This window comes from Papio anubis, chromosome 6 (assembly GCF_008728515.1).
Source record: "Papio anubis isolate 15944 chromosome 6, Panubis1.0, whole genome shotgun sequence".
In the NCBI taxonomy this organism is placed as follows: domain Eukaryota; kingdom Metazoa; phylum Chordata; class Mammalia; order Primates; family Cercopithecidae; genus Papio; species Papio anubis.
This window is the reverse complement of record NC_044981.1, coordinates 27013212-27030012: the sequence shown is the minus strand read 5'-3', so window position 1 is coordinate 27030012 and position 16801 is coordinate 27013212. Positions and strand designations below refer to the sequence as shown.

General features: G+C 42.6%; 3 non-coding genes across 3 annotated transcripts; 2 read left to right on the top strand and 1 right to left on the bottom strand.

Annotated features, from left to right (window-relative positions):
- Positions 1-1133: 1133 nt before the first annotated feature.
- Positions 1134-1206, top strand: TRNAM-CAU. The gene has a single exon. It is a non-coding gene; the product is annotated as a tRNA-Met (tRNA).
- Positions 1207-5548: 4342 nt separating this feature from the next.
- On the bottom strand, positions 5549-5621 carry TRNAA-AGC. Its single transcript has one exon. It is a non-coding gene; the product is annotated as a tRNA-Ala (tRNA).
- A 9111-nt stretch (positions 5622-14732) lies between these two features.
- On the top strand, positions 14733-14806 carry TRNAI-AAU. Its single transcript has one exon. It is a non-coding gene; the product is annotated as a tRNA-Ile (tRNA).
- The last annotated feature ends 1995 nt before the right edge of the window (positions 14807-16801 follow it).

Below are 16801 nucleotides of genomic sequence, written 5' to 3'. Positions count from 1 at the left end.
GTCTGTGATATTTATTATGGCAGCCCTAGCAAACTAGTACAGAGCAGAAGAGTTACAGTATCAAAATAAAATATTTAGGAGGATGCATTTATAAGAATCCGGAAGTTTGAGAGTATAGGAACTGGACCGGACAGGACCGTTTGTCCTGTCAGCTCCTGAGGTCAGGGATGGCTCAGTTTCCTCTGAATCCTCAAAGCCTTCAGGTAGCACAGTACCTGAAATGGAATGTGTCCTCAAGAATTATGTGGTGGGTCTGGGCACCGCACTTTGAGAACACATGATTCAAGGTGTTTGTAGGGAAGTGAGGGATAAAGGGCCAAGGATGCCTTGGAAATCTAGAACATAAATGCCGGGTACACGGCAGATGGTGAATTAACGTTTGTTGAATGGACCAACGAATCTAAAATTCTGTAACTATTTGCTTAACGAATGAGCGTGGTGGTGTGGAGAGGAAAAGGGGAGATTACATGATCTAGAGGGAGAAAGAGCACAACGCACTTTTTGGAAACAAAATCTGCTTTCAAGGTCTGGTTTTGCCCCTTATCAGCTGTGGATTTAGTTCCGCTGAGCCTCAGTTTCATCAGTAAGATGGGAATAATGATGTATAGATTTATGGCAATAAACTGGACTCAATGAAATTATGGGAATAAAATCTTCAATAGGGTTTTTGGAACATAGCGGTGAAGAAAACATGAAGACTCATCATAAAATCAGTTGGTGTATTTTGAGGGGAATATCTCAGGCGACATAAGTGGAAATGCAAATTTAAATTAAGACAGGTTAAGTGTAAACTACAGACGTGTTTGGGAGCTTTTCATTCATTCAACTACGATTTAGTGAGAGCCCGCTATCCCAACTAAGGAAACTGTGGACAGTAAATATTGCCTAATACATCTGAGGGGACGAAGATCCAGATCAATAGAAAATGAGGTCAGGCATAATTGTTCAGTACACTATGGCTTCCGAGTGTGAGGTTCTTCCGATGGGCTAAAAAGGAGCCTACGCGTGCCTATTGGAAAGAATCTTGGAGAACTAGCGACCCCGGGCGAAGAAAACTGAAGCCCCAAAATTACCCGCCTGCGGAAAGAAATTAGGAAATTCCTGTAGAATCTGCTTGTGCCCTGTATTTCGTCGCCCTCTTAGCGCAGTGGGCAGCGCGTCAGTCTCATAATCTGAAGGTCCTGAGTTCGAGCCTCAGAGAGGGCAGCTTTTGCAAGGAAAGCTTATTTTCCTGGTACCTGTTGTAGCTGTAATTCCCACTCCCTTTACAGCTGGGGCATAATTGCTTCTTTTCTAAAATATCAAGCAAGTGGAATTGCGTCGGGCCCAGAGCTTTCCCACAGTAGCTGTCTATGGGTGCTCGTTTGACACGCGCTCGCGGCTCCGCGCAGTGGCTGTTTCTGGATGAGTCTGGAGACTCCGCCTGCAGTCCTGTGCTGGCTCCACCTTGGCAGGGGTGGAGCTCAGGAATGTTGAGTGGCCCCGAAAAACCAGGTGGAACATAAGACTTCTAGTCCGGAAAAAACTCCCGCACGCCTCAAATAGCCAATAGCGGGGTGGGGGCTGGGGATAGCAGAATTTGTAACCAGCTCACCTGGGAGGCAGCGGCCTGCAGGGTCCGCGTCCGCATTCTCCGGCTTTGCTCCTTTCTTCCCTCTGGGTGGGCAACCGTCGCTTCCCAGTTGATCACCTCAGAGCTGTACGCTTGGGTGCAGATGTGGAATACATTGATCTTCTTATTTTTATGTTTTTATTTTTATGGTACACAGACGACAGGGAATCACTGATCTGTTTTCCCCCAAATGGTTCCCTGGCGGGGGCTGGCAATATCTTTATATCTTTGACCGACATCCAACAGACTGTATGTGTGCGATGCGGGAAAACCGAGGAGCGACCAGGGGCGGGAACTCCGAGCAGGTGCTCAAAGACGAAGAAAATCTGTGCTGGGCTGGGGTGGTCACTTTCTTCTCAGAGATGCAGAGTGCTACACGGCGGGTGGGAGGGTTACAGGAGCCGAGGGAAGTTAATTTTATGACAAGAAGACCTCTCCGCTGCTTGGAACTGGGGATTCAACCTGGGAAACAAGGAAAGCCGATGACGCGAACCTAGAGAAGCTAAAAAGAGAAGCTAGAAGCGGGAACGAGAGAATTTGGGGGAACAGATCCGGGCTTGGAGAGGAAATTGCAAAGCGCCAGTCAGCCGAAGGAAGGTTCTGATACCCAGTGGAATTTATAGAAAATAAATTCAGAAAGAGAGAAAGAAGGAGAGTGGTTGGCAGTCTGTCCTCAACGAGGTGTTATATCCGCCTGCCAGGGATCCCATCATCACTGGTCCTGAATCTAACTGGCGTTTCATCTGTAACGCCAGTCCTGAACAATAGTCTCAGAAATCCTTCAAACTCATGTGCCACACACAGAACCCGAGACAGTTTTTTCTCCTTTGTTGTAGAGGCTCCTTGAGATAGAAATGAATATACAAAAATGTCTCAGCAGAAAGTACTGAAGAGCAATCCCACCCCATCCATTCTCAGAGCCTAAAATCAAGCTAGTCAGAGGAAGGGATTTACAGAGCAGGACTGCATTTTGGCTGGCCTTCACACCCTCTTCAAATGGAGCCCAAGCTCCACATTCTGAGGATGACACCCAGGACATGAGGGGGCCCTGAGAAAGGGCTGTTCCCTCCGCAAACTCAAAGTGATGCACACAGCCTGGAGGAGATGAGAAAATTATCGCAAGTCTTTCAGATTCACAAATGCCATGTTCCCTTAGTTTTAAGGCCACGAAGGTCAAGTAAGGACCCAAATAACTACCAAACATCTCAGAGAACGCTTTGGGCAAGAGTGCAGAGGCAATCAATTGCCTTGTTCCCGTTACAGTTCGTAGTTACTAATTTCACGAAAGAGAGCACGTCACACCTGGGGCAAGCCACAGCGGGAACTGCCAGATTAATTAGCACAGATATCCCAGAATGTTCTGCAGCTCTTGTATTTTAAGGAAGTTATGATTACGGACTGACTGTTGATGAGTCAACAGTTGAGGAGGAGGAGGTTTTGGGGCTGTCCATTCCAGGCTCCATGTTCACACTACGGCACCACCATTCCTAGGGTGTCTAGACATGTATAAGTGCAAAAACCATGTATATAGAGAAAATGATTTATGTATATGTCAGAGCACTTTCAAGTTTAAAAATTTCAATAAGCACTTTTTTTTTTTTTTTTTTTTTGAGAGTGCGGTGGTGCGATCTCGGTTCACCGTCACCTCCGCCTTCCAGGTTCAAGAGGTTCTCCTGCCTCAGCCTCGCGACTAACTGGGATTACAGACGAGCACTACCACGCCCAGCTAATTTTGTGTTTTTAGTAGAGACAGGGTTTCCCGTGTTGGCCAGGCTGGTCTCAAACTCCTGGCCTCAAGTGATTCCCACCTCCCACCCCGCCACACCCCCACCTCGGCTTCCCACCGAGCCTGGCCTAATAAGCACTTTTTTTAAGTTTTAAAATTTTAATGAAATATTTCAGACTTTAGATAGGAAAGGGAATGAGATAATTTTTTGTCAGTTTTTCCAGGTTGCTGAACAAAATAATTACCAGAAAGAAATCAATATTTAGCTGTAATTTTTGATGCTACAAGACCGGTCTGGAGACAGTGTTCAGGCAGTGTCTGGAGAGTATTGTTTAGGCTCCTGCTTCCTCACCCAGTCCCCTCCAACAACACTGTTGGTCCATTATGCTTCCCACTGTCCTTAGTCCATCTCATCCATGAATAGGCCATCAGCTCCCCCAGACCAGCAGCAGTGGGCTTTCCTTTGAAATCTGGAGGGTCTGGAGGGCTGCTCAAACTTCCCTTGACTTAGTTATCTCAGAGCATTGTGATGGAAAAGAAACATCCCATGCAAGTAGACTGCACTAGGTTGTGAACTGGAAGGAAGTTTGGAAAGGAGGGATACCCATTACACATTTCGCTTTCTTGAACTCCGCCGTGGAGATAAGGACGAAATCAACGCTTGAGAGAACTAGGAAATTTTAGGGCCATGTTTGTATGTGTGTTAAGTACTTGTTAACAAATTGGTAATAGATCATATATATGATCTAATACTAACTTTTTTTCTGATTGTCACCCATACAAAAAAAAAATTTCTCTTAATGGCTGATTATAAAAAATAAACTAAAATCTACAGATTTTTATGTTTTTTAAGACTCTTTTCATCCATAAAAGGTCCCTGGTCTTTCTTTTATTGATATTAGTTTTTAAAATTGATAGACATTATGTTTTAGAGAAGTTCTGGGTTTAAAGAAAAATTGATCAGAATACATAGAATTTCCATAAACTCCATCACTCTCCCTCTCTTACAATTTCCCCTATTATTAACATCTTGCATCATTGTGGTGCATGTGCTACAATTGGTAAACCAATAATTATTAATACACCAATATTAGCACTAATGTGTGGTTCCGCTGCCATTCATAAATACATGTATATATAACTCATATATTTGTGTGTTGATAAAGGAAATGATGCACAAAAATTAGAAAATAACATTGAAAGAATGAACATAAAAGTAAACATGAAGAGATTCTCAAATGCACAGTTTAGAAACGAATCAAAAGTATATCTTCAAGCTCCTTAGAATATAATGACATATTTCTAAGGATTCTGTAGAAACTGCTTTCTAATTTTAAATTATACCTTTAAATACCCAAGTTACAAAGCATTAGAATAAATCAGTGCATTAAATATACGAAGTAAGAAAAAGAAGGAAAAAAAAAAAGAAAAAGAAGAAGAAGAAGATCAGCAGCCTGATAGAAAGCCAGAAAATAGAATGGTGAAGGAAACACAGGAATTAACTAGAAAATAGCAAAATCTGATTGGTCATTTAAAAAAAAAAATGTAAAATTGTCAGTCAAATGTAAAAAATAAATAAATAAATAAATGGATATGGAGAAAGCACAAAGAAAAACCAAAATACATTAGTGAATGCTATTATTAAGATTTGAGAAATGTGGCAGGATGATGTTTTTAAGTATTGCTTTGTGTTTTATCTCCCTGTTTCCTTATACCACCCACCTCATCTGTTCAAGGTAGTAACTGTATTTTATAGAACCTTAACTCTACACATGGGGATGAAGTGAGTTGAGCACAGTCTACACAGACTACATAGACTACATAGTGTTTTGGTACTCAGGAAGCTCCCAATCTAGGGGAGAGAAAAACAAACGAATAACTTAAAGACATACTTTCCGGAGGAGACGATATTTGTGAAGATATAGCAGGAACTGAGAGATCGTGTGGCATCACTTTTAGCTGTACTTGCCGAAAGACGGGAAATTTGCCTTGAGACCTGGGTACCTAGAAGTGCCAAACCTGAGGCAGGAGTGGAAAAGAAGGGAGGCTGGAAGCAGGGGCAACAAGACTCTTGTATGGGGAGCAGGGAAACACGGGCTCCAGGGAGGCGGCGGGTTCCTCTGATCTTCTCCCAGGTAAGAAGCACCGATGTCGTCAACAGGAGAAAGAACGTGGTATACAGACCAAGAGACATAAACCAGACAAGAAGCTGGAGAATGCGGGCGTCGATCCCGCTACCTCTCGCATGCTAAGCGAGCGCTCTACCGCCTGAGCTAATTCCCCACTGGGGGAACGCCGCACCCCACCCATTTTCCTGATTATTAGGAGCCTGCCGGGACTCTGGGCCGCCAAACCCCTGATAGGACAAGATTGAGGGCGGAGCTTCTCAGATACTGCCTCGAGCAAAGTTCTATGAGCCTGACAGTGTGAAGAATAGGGATTTCCAAAGAAGGTCATGAGGGAGACCTCTCTCCTCACTTCCCGGTTTCGCCTTCCTCATCTCTCGGAAGTAGAGAGCACATTCCAGACGGAGAAGCACCACCCGGAACTGCCTGGCTAGCGGGCATGGCTCTTGCAGCCTGCTCTAGAGTTGTGATCGTCACCTGCTCCTTGCAGGCAAGGCCGCCCGGAAGTAGTGGGGCGCCTTCTCCCAGCCCCAGAGCCTTACGCCATACGCGCCGCATCTTCAAGAGCACTTTCCTCCTGTAGGACTCAGAAAGCGATAGAGAACCTTGGAGGAGCTGAGAAAGAGAAAGCTTGAGAATTTTACTCTCCATCTGTGGAGTCATTCCTGAAGCACTTCTTCAGCACCAGGCACAGTGGATGAGGCCAATGATCCACATAGAAACTGCCACAACAACAAGTAGTAGTACTGTGCAATTGTCGTCTAGGCCCTATTTTGGATGCTGTACACATACTAATATTAATGCAGGTAAAATGCCTAGAAATCGTTTCTAATCTTCGGTTTTTTATGTGGAAAAATTATGGAAATTTGTCACCACAGAGCTCAGGGATCTCTCAGGCAAAAGGAAAAACAGATGCAGGCTATACAGTGTCTGCTGTTTAGGTGCTTCCCTTGCCATTCTCCTTCCCTGTCAGCTTCCTCCCCCCTTCTCTTGCTGCATTGGGCACCACACTTGTCCTTCTTACGCCTGTCTAGTTCTTCAATTCCCAGGCCCACCGAAGAAGACTTCCCCTGTAGCCCAGGGGAAGCTACACTAGCTCCACTGCCTTGGAGTTGTAGTGGATTCCAAATCTGCTTTCCACCTATGAAGAATTCTCGTTTAAGACAGTAACATAGTCATTTTTCTCTGAGTATAAGTAGCAGCAAGTAGGATTTTGCCTGATGAAAATTTGCTGAATGGAGAAAGGCTATACAGATAATTTAGAAGCCTCAAAGGAGAGAGTGGCTTCAGATCAGTAAAGACTGAAGAAAGGATTAGAAGCTAGGGTCTAACAAACCCGTAGAAATGTTTTTGCCTGAAAAGGAAATGTGGTTGGGGAAGAGTGGAGGGGCGCTACTTTCAGAGTGATTAGTGGGTGGAGGCATGACCTTCATGGAGCTGCAGGTGGTTTGGGGCAGCTTCAGGTCCCTCCTTCATGGTCCCAGTTTATTAGGAGGGCACATCCTGAGAATGCAAGAGGCTGCTCCTATGGGACAAAAATTCAACAATATGTTCCTTATTTCTGACATTCATTTTTGAGTTCATTTATGAATAAGGAAATAAGATAGAAAAACATGTAATCAATAACATGGTCTTTCTATTACAATTGACAAAGGGCAATGCTGAGAAGTCAAATGGTGTCAGAGAGAGATCTGAGTGATGGGAAAGAAAGAAGGATGGAAAGAGTGGCACGTCCCAGGGACCTACAAGAACTTCCTGGAGTCACCTACACAAAGACCACTCTCTTCAGCATTTTGAGCTCTGCTTTGGCCAGCTGAGCTAAAGTCAACCTATGTGTTGTTAATACAGAGCCTCATGTAGTTTCTTTAAATAGAGGATAGTGTTGCAATTTCAAAAATACATTTTATTTATTTATTTATTTATTTATTTTTTACATTGTGGTTCGTGTTGGAAATTAGAGGAAGACCTAGGTCCCAATTTATTTTGAGCACATTTTGTCACAACGAGCTGTCAGAGAGTTGAATAGAAGGATTGAATGTCACTTTTCTTAGTGAGTGTATCTGACTACTAGAGTTAATATGCTAGTTCCCACCTTCACTTATACTCCTTCCTTACCTCTCTCCTGCATGTCTCTCTTCTAAATACCTGGCCAACTCTCAGATAATCTGATAGAAGACACATTTTCATCCTCTGCCTGACCATGTGTTGTCAATGTAATTAAAAGCAAAAGACTGGCACATTCAAATCTCCTGCTCTTGCCTCGGGACACTGTTTCCAGGCTGTTTCTCATATTTTGTACCCAAAAGGCTAAGGTTTGGTTTCCCCACGAAAATACATTTTATTAACTTCGAGCTGAAGCCCCAAAACCTGTATTTGCAAAACTCATTTGTGACTAATCTCTTCCTTTTTTTGCTTTTCCATGTAATACTATGTATCATTTCCTTAAAAAGAAAAAGATGTACATAACAGGATGACACTGAATTGAATAAAGAGGGGTAAATCCGCTGAAAGTATTTATCAGACACCGTTGGTAGACTAGGGATTAAAAGAAGCTGGAGAATGCAGGCGTTGATCCTGCTACCTCTTGCATGCTAAGCAAGCGCTCTACCACCTGAGCTAATTCCCCCATATTACACTTGTCCTTTCTGCCTGTTCTTATAACCGGGACACAAGTACAAATATCGTTCCATGTCCCACTTAAGTGTCCAGGTTTTCAAACACCTCCGGAAACTTCCTTACCAGGGCGAAGCCAGGAGTGAAGCTTCTGGGAGACGGCCTCAGACCTGGAAGGCAGTGACCATCCTCTGCTTTTTCAATCTGAGTCGGGATCCTGACAAAGAGAGAAAAGATCTCATTAGGAAAGCTCTAGTTCTAATCCGATTTCACTCTCCCATTAGATGAAAGAGAAGGAAGTACCGTCCCTAATTAGCAGTTACCTCAAATGCTCTGTTGAATGCATCACTTTTTGATAACGCAAACCTGGAAATAAACCCAAGTATCTTTTTATCGATTGATCCTTCAAGTAACTTATCTTTATCTAATATCTATGTTACTAATTGTTTCTCCATTCAGGAGATTTGAGATCTGTTGTTTCCTGTTAATCTTTGATAGATTTAATTTGCATTTTTGTACTGATTGATGTTGTTGAACATCTTTTAGTGTGTCTATTGGCCATATAAGTATCTTATTTTGTGAAATGCCTGCTCAAGTTTTTTGCCCTTATCCTTACTGAGTGTTTGTATCACTGAGTTCTAAAATGTGTTTTATATTCTCCATAAAAGTCCTTTGTTATATGTGTATGTAGAACACATAAGATGTATAACAACTGTGTGTGCATATAACATATATTAAATTTCTTTTGAAGTCTATGTCTTGCCTTTTCAATTTCTTAATATTGTCTTTCAAAGAAAAAGCATTTTAATATTTTATGAAATCCAATGTACCTTTTTTTGTAAGGGCTCATGCTTTCCTGGTCTCTTCTGAAAAAGCTTTGCCTACATCAAATATGTGCAGACTTCTTTTCTTCTTTTCTTCTGCAAGTTTGATATCTTTAACATTAAACTTCATGTATATAAACCATTTTGATTTAATTGTTGTATAGGATGTGAGGTAAGGGTAGGGAATCATTTTTTCCATACTCAGTTGCCTGGAACGATTTGTTTAAAAAGCTCATTAAATAACATTTTACCTGTGTCATAAATCAGTTGACCACAAACGTTGGTCTATTTCTGGACTATCTATTCTATTCCATCAATCTGTGTAAGTATCCCTGAGACAATACCACATTATTTTGATTAGCCTTAGCTTTATAGTAAGTCTTGAAATCACTTGGTGTAAGTCCTGTATCTTTGTTTTTCTTTTCCTAATTATTTTGGTCACTCTAGGTCCTTCAGAATAAGCTTGTCAATTTCTGTAGAAACAAACAAACAAAACAAAGCAAAACAAAACTCCTGCTGGGATATTTGTTGGGATTGTAGTAAATCTACAGATCAACTCAGAGAAAAAAAATGATGTCTTAATAATATTAAACTTTTCAATCTGTGAATATGGCAAAAACACCAATTATTTAGATTTTCCTGAGTTTTTCTCAGCAATCTTTTGTAGATTTCTATGTACAAGTCTTGTGCACATTGACAAGTTTATCTCTAAATATTTCATTTGTTTTAATCCTATTGAAAATGGTAACTTAATTTTCCATTTTTGTTGATGCTAGTACATAGAAATCCAATTAATTTTTGTATATTGTAATCTGTGACATAGCTATATTTACTTATAATGCTTATTTTTGTAGATGCATTAGGATTTTTCGTGTATCTGATTATGTTGTTTGCAAATGAATATATTTTTCTTATTCTAAAATGATTTATTTATTCATTTATTCTTTATTCATGCGTTCCTTACTTTCTGGCACTAGCTACGACTTTCTGTAACATGTAGAAGAAATGAGAACAGATATTTTGCACTTTTCTCCAATATTAAAGGGTACATATTTGTTCTTCCACTATTAACTCTGTTGTTAGTTGTAGGAATTTCTTAAATGCCCATTATTCATCTGAGGAATTTTCCTTCCGTTCTTAGTTTACTGAGATAATTTTTAAAAACCACGAATGAATGGCAAATTTGGTCCAATATTTCTTCTGCATCTAGTGAGATGATTACATGTATTTTTTGTTTTGTTAATGTAGTATATTACATTTAATTGACTTTTCAATGCTTGACTAATTTTTTATTCCCGAGGCAATCTCCCTTAACTCATGGTGCATTATGCTTTATAGATAATGCTGGATTCAATTTGTTAATATTCTAATTCAGTATCTGTTGGTAAGTGTGTCAGAGAAGGGCCTCCAAGTGCGGGACATGCCGGCCGCTTTCACAGCCCAAAGAAACATGGTGAGCACAGTGCTCCCTTCTAAGTGATGGGAACTTCGAGATGCAACAATGAGTCTTTACCTTGGAGGAAATGTCTGAGAATTTCACAGATCCTAAAAACTTTCATTCACGGACCAAGTCGATGAATGGTTTCTGTGTTTCTCTCCCATCCTCTGGAACATGCAGGGCTTAACAAAATCTATACCTTACTTGACACTTCTTGCTCACTGAAGATTTAAATGATACTATCAATACAGTGTACCAATGTTTTGCTGATAGTCCAGACAGTTCAATTCTCTTTGGACTAGATCATGAAAAATTGGGGGACTTGATATACCTCTGGAGCAAGAGCATAAATGCATACTTTTGTCTATTCCATGTGAATATGAACTGTTTCTCTTCCTCCTTCCTGATAGAAATAGAAAAGAATGCATTCCCCAAATCAAAGACTGCATGCCAAAGACCATGCAATTGTTGCTTCTATGTTCATATTGTTTATAACCTGATTAATTTATTAACTTTACATTCCAATTCTGTTTTCTTATGTATTTAAGTAAAAAGTGTTAATTATGAGAAATTCTGCACTATGGCACTGCTAATATTGCAATCTATATCCCAGACTTCGTTTTACCGACAGAAGAAAGAATACCCTCATCAATTTGTCATGTGGAAGAAGGGACATGGGTTTGTAGTGAAATTCATGACTTTTTCTGCCTGAATATTAATTAGCAGAAGCATGTTCCATTTCTTTATATAGACCCACTCTTAGAACCAAGGTGAACTGAGTGAAAAATACACTTGCCTTTTTATTTCTCTTCTCAAACTAACCATTCTTGAATCTACCTTTATCACTTTTCTCCCAGGACCTCCTAGTGGAAGAAACTGTGAAAATGGCTGGTGTCACTTCAGACCCAAAAGGAAAAGTGGCACATCATGTTCAGAATCTGATTAAATAGAGTGTCAGTAATTATTGCCTCTGCTTAAAGGATTCAGAGCTGAGTTTGTTCAGCTACCCTGTCCTGAGTAATGGCATCATGCAGGTGTACTTAGGAGTAAATTTAAAACTCCCCCTTACTTTAGGATCACAAATCTCCTAGGGTAATTGCAGGAGTGATTGGGGAAGAGCAGTCTACTCTGAGGAGGTCAGATGGAGACTAAGTGAATCCTGCGGAATCGAAGTAGTGTCATATGACAAAAACGCAACTCCAACACTACTACGTCTTGGATTTCTTCTTTGTTTCCTTGGTTAATTTTCTTGCTTCACTCCAAAAATCGTAGCATAAAGCAAATTATTGTTCTGCCTATTGCTTTCCACTTTACTCATCTTTCACCTGGTGTCTGTGTGATTATTTCTCCATTCGGGACTGAGACCTGTTATTACCTATTACATCCCTTCATTCCAGAATGTGGAACTCATTAGATAAGTTTCAGATCGTTGAATTTAATGGTTATTTTAGAGGTAATTAGATAGTTAAATTTAACACTTTTAGCTCCACATAATGATGGAGTGCAAATATCTATTTATTTATAAGTATCCATAGGCGGGGATCAGAATCAACATTTAGAAGACCCACTCCCCAAAAAAAGACGACCAAGAAAACAAATCGATTCTACTACCTTGGATTTATTAAACTTGCTGAGCAAAGAGCCCCACCTCTGTGGAGTCCCAGTACTGCCTAAAACAAGGGCGAGTCAGAGACCAGAATTTACAGGGTTTGGGGACTGGAGATATTCAAAGGACAGTTTTAGGGGGAAAGTTAGCAAGGTCCTTCTCAGGAGGGACTGGACAGAATTTCTAAACTAGGCGAATCATAGGTTTATTCAGCGGAACTTAGCTGCCGGAACATGAAGATCTGTGCAGAGTTGCTGGATCAGTTTGGCTTTGGTCTTATCTTGGATCACCCGGTCTGAGTAAGCTGGTGTTACAACAATTAGAGCTTAGTGCGGCGTGGCATGGTTTGTAGACTTGTCCTGTGCTGTAAGTCACAAGACTTTCGCAGCTTCTCTGTTTGTTCATTTCTCAATTTGTCCTCTTTCCTCACCAACAGGGCTGCCCAAGAGATCAATTTACAGTACAGCTACTGGAACTCACCTCTGAAGAGGCCCTCTGCAAATCCAGAACACTTTTTTTTTTTTCTTTTTACAAATAAGAAAGTTGAGGAGCAAAACGACATGTCTAACGTCACACATTGAGCTAAAGACAGATGGGATCTGACATGCGTTTGTCAGTAACAGTACTAGCACACATACAGCCCTTGTTAAAATCGTAGGGACTTTATGTCGTGAGACACTCAGGGCTCAGCTGATCTCGGTGTTCAGTTGTGCCTGGTTTTGGATTTGCGCCTCGCCCTTGGGCAAGTGCAGAATCCCGGGGTTATACAAAGCGCATCACAGTTAACCTCTTTGTCCCAGTTCGCAGAATGAGAGCTCAGAGCCCGGCCATGGGAGGCTCGGTTATATAGGCAGGAAAATCAAGGAACCCAGGTATGAACAGGGGCGTCTGGGGCGCGGAGAGAGCTCCTATCCCTGCCGTCTACCTATCTCTCAGGCTTGGCCCCTGGCGTGTAGAAAACCGCATCTCCCGAAATCCCAGAAAGTAAACGTCGCCTAGGTACTCTCTCTCTCTCGTCATTCTCCGGGATGTAAAAGACTCAGGGTCTCTTCACGGATCCCTGAAACCGCCTTCTCCGACGCCTCCAGGGTGACTAAAAGAGAGGGTGGGTGTTCTGTGTTCTCCCGCCGGCGTGTTCCTCTTCACATCCAGCCGCTTGTGTCTGTGCCCGCTAGGGTCTCGGGGGTTTTTATAGGCACGGGATGGGGTCGTGGCGGGCCGGGGTGCTCTTGGGAAATGCAACATTTGGGCGCGGAGGCAGGAGTGCCCGTCCTCACCTAGGTCCGTGGGCACAGGCCCGGGGGTGGAGCCCTCCTCCCCTCGCGTATCCGTACCGCGGTTAGTGCTCTCTGCTTTATGGCCGCAGCAATCTCAGACACTTCTGGAGCGTGTTTTTTTCTTGTTTCTTTCGCTCCCCTTTTCGGGCACCAGCTTTCAAACCACACGGAAGGTGTGTGTGTTTCCCCGATTATCTCCCGGCCTTCTTTCCTTTTCGCCTCGACTCCAGGCTGTGTCCACAACTAAGCTCTCAGCAGAAGGAGGCCTCCAGCTGACTCAAGGAAGGGCATTTCTCGCAGTGCAAAGTGCGGAAGGAAGAGGGGAGCCATACCGAGTGAAGTATTAACCAGAGTCGGTTTGCATAGAGGCGGCAATGGATAGAATTTCAGAAGTGAGGCGGAAAGACAGGCCAGCCCCGCGAAAGATGGATTGGAGAGAGGTGAGAATCTAGTTCAAAAGCCAGGAGAAGGAACAGGACGTCTAGGCAGAGAGGTGGACCATCTGTAATACAGCAAGGGGGTTGGTTGAGACTTCCTTTATTCAGTTATTCGAAATGTGTCTACTGAGCTATTTATTAGTCCCTGGGTACTGTGGGTGCTCCTGCGTATTCAAGCACCTTGTCGATGCTGCAGGATGCGGCCTCATTACCCAGGACCCAAAGCACTTCCAAAAATGAATCCCGAGGAACAGCCGTTTCTCTACTGGAGAAGTGGGCAGCCAGGCGGAAACACGCAGAGAAATAGTTAGTTCTCTTTGGGACAGAAGGCGTCAACCTCGTAAGACCTAGCGATCAGCAGAGCTCCCGGAGAATGTTTCCTAATCCAAAGGCCAAAGGCCATGAGTCGGGCTTCAAAGTTGTCTTGTGCATAAAATACCAACGAACTTATACCTGTTTCATCGAGATGGAATAAAATGCGAACACAAAGACTGTAACGGGACGTATTTCTCTAAAGTGCCCTTTTCAGGTAGAAAAACGAGAGCGTTTTCCTGAGTTTGCTAAAAATGGGGTGGGGTAGGGATCAAATATTCACTTTTGGGAAACATGGGCGAACACAGTGGGAACTGTGCTAGAAGTTACGAGCAGAGGAGCCTGGGTGGAGACTCATATTGGCCTTGACCGCCCGTGGAGAGGAACTGGCGGTAATTCCTCCCGTTTTCCGTCAATTTCTTCAAGGGTCGCTCAGAAGCTACGGAAGCAAAGTAGAAAGGAGTGATAGGGTCGGGCTACAGTACCAGCGGAAGGTGATGGCGTTGCATTTAAAAGGGTGGTCACTAAAACCCCTTGTCATGAAACACTGAAGCAGGTGACATTTGAAGTTTCCTTCCGCCGAGTTGTATTTTAAATGAAATTGCAGGGTTCGAAGAAATTTGCCGAGGATCGTAAAGAAGTTAGCAAAGACCGTAGGTTCTTTCCAGCTCCGAGAACTTTTAGGAAACTTCCTTTGGTGACTGGAATAACGTTCGCCTTCAAGCCTCTCATAAGACGCAGGGTGCCCCCTCCGTCAGCGGGGCCGGTTAGCTCAGTTGGTTAGAGCGTGGTGCTAATAACGCCAAGGTCGCGGGTTCGATCCCCGTACGGGCCACACGCACTCTTTTAATGTCTATCTCACAGTAACAATTGTGCCCAGTGATATCGAAAGTCACGAGAGAACAAGAAAGTAAATGTATATGTACCCAGTAATCTACGCAGACTCTTAATGCTTATTTCACGGTAACAATTGTGTGCAGTGGTATAGAAAGTCGCAAGAGAACAAGAAAGTAAATATATACGTACTCACTAATCTTGATGGGACGTAGTTCCCTGAATCGTAGGGTTGCGTTTGCAGTTTAGTGTTCCTGCAAGAGCAGATGATGAAGAGAGCTGAGATTCCAGAAGGAAATTGAAATCCGGGAGGAACGTGAAAAACAGAGGCGAAAACACGGAAATAAAGACCTGGGCTTTTCATTCTTTTACGGTTTCCAAAGTGTACAGATCCTTCTCTATCATGACTAACTCCTGATACGGGCTTTCTTAACTGTGCATCTGCTTACTTCCTGCAGACCAGTCCTTGGCTTGTGCAGGGTAAAAAAGCCTCTCAAGAACTCCCATTTTTCATTTCTATTTCCGCTCTTTTAGCTTCCCACACTCAATTCTAGAGATACTGGACTTAAGGAAATGTCCCACAGAACGCTGAGCCTTTCACCTCCTCTTTGCTGGTCTCACGGCTTTGTTAGACACAACACCATCTTCTGGGAAATGTCTTCCCTGACACCTCTCCTAGTTTTCTGAGTTTGGGTTGCCTTCCTCCTAGCACTCACGGAGATCCAGGTACAATTTGTTTTGTGGCATTCACCACGTTGTGATTGTCTGTTGCTTGGCCATCTTCTCCGTGAGATCATAACCTTCCTGGGGGTAGGATGCTTATTGCTAAACACTTTTAAAAGTCTGCATGAATCAATGAAGAGTGAGGGATATGTGTGCAGGCAGGATGGAAAGAGTGTCTTGTGGTCCACATGGGCTTCACGGGTCTGTAGAATTCATGCTATCTCAACACGGTGCATTTTGATCTGAAGAACAATAGGCTACACTATATGGTGCTTGGTTCCATTTCGCTGAATGTACTTCTAAGGCTCTGAGTGGCTCTATATGCCCCTAGGATTGGATAGTGGTAAAGGACAGAGCATGCGCAATAGATCCAAAGTCAGGAAAGGTCTGAAATGTCTTAACTTTGCTGAGGCTGAGAGACAGGAATGAACCCCTTTCCGCGTTGGGAATTTCTACTCCACTGATCCATAGCGAATAAAACAGTGAGCCAATGCACCGCAAACCCGTATTTTCTACTACACTAATGTGATTGGCTTTGACGTTTTCAAAATTCAAGTGATCGGCATGATTTAGAACTAATGTTTACAAAACTATAATTTGGGAAGTCCTTAGCTGTAAGCAGACACACAAACACAGAATAAAGAGAGCGATATGTCCTTTACTTCAGTGTCATTTATAACACTGGAGTAATAATACTTGGAGAAGCTGAAAAACTGTATTGACCGACTTACGTAAAAATTAATAAACATTCAGCATAATTTCTGGCACAGAGTGCTGTAAAAGTCCTTGTATGTGGAATATTGTTCACCTTTAAGGAAAATGCTTTCAAGGTCTGAGGAGAGAGATTAACGCATTTCTGTTGCTACTGGCTGTTTTGCTCATTTAGTTGTAGCAACAAGCTTCTGTGAACATAAAAACGAAATAACGCTTAAAAAAATAAAATAGATGGTGGAGGAACACAATAGGGATGTATAGTAAGGTATGATTTTCTAGGCAAAATTTGATTTGTACAAAAGAATGTAGTAAAGGATTTGTGCCTGAATCTTTTTAGTATTCCCTTTGAAGCTTCTTTCGCTTATATTCCAAGGCCTCAATTGTCTTCCTTCTCCCAACAGGATTGCTTCTCTGTACCACGAACATTCTGGTCAGATTCTCCGCTTGAGCATCTTGACCTCTTGAGCACTCATCTTTGTACTGAGACCCCGATAGATGCCCAAATGATGCCCTTCCGTAGGAGGGTTTCTTGCTTTGCCCAAAGAGCAATCAATTTTTC